Source organism: Myotis brandtii, unplaced genomic scaffold (assembly GCF_000412655.1).
Source record: "Myotis brandtii unplaced genomic scaffold, ASM41265v1 scaffold112, whole genome shotgun sequence".
Taxonomy (NCBI): domain Eukaryota; kingdom Metazoa; phylum Chordata; class Mammalia; order Chiroptera; family Vespertilionidae; genus Myotis; species Myotis brandtii.
In genome coordinates, this window is record NW_005353838.1 from 15034456 (window position 1) to 15034984 (window position 529).

Consider the following 529-nt stretch of genomic DNA (forward strand, 5'->3'; position numbering starts at 1 on the left):
CGATTGGCAGAAGGGGCTTGCCGCAGTGGGTGCGGCAGGCAGGGGGAGGGGGGGGCTGGAAAGGGGGCTCGCAGGGGCTGCAGCACTGGAAGGGAAGAAGGATGGGTTTGACAGAAGAGGAAGGGGGGCTTGATGCAGTAAGGGGGCTGCGGCAGGCTACTGGGGAGCAGGGGAAGGGGGTGAGAGGGGTGGCGGGACACTACGGGGATACTGGCGCAGAGGGCCATGGGGATGGGTTAAAGGTGGGTTACTGATGGAGAGAAGGCTGGTGATGGGGTGCAGGGAGGGTGGAGAGATCCAAGGCGTGTGGAGAGGGGCGAGGGGGCTCATGATGGGGACAAGGGTGGAGAAAGGACGGCGATGCAGAGGAGGGCCAAGATGGGCTGTGGCAGGGTGAGGGTGTGGTAGCATGGGCTGCGGCGGGGCTGAGGAGGTGGTGATGGGGCCAGAGTGCTGGAGATGAGAATGGCGAGGAGGGAGTGACGGCGGTGTGGCGCGCCTGGGGATAGGGATGCACTGGAACGCGGAG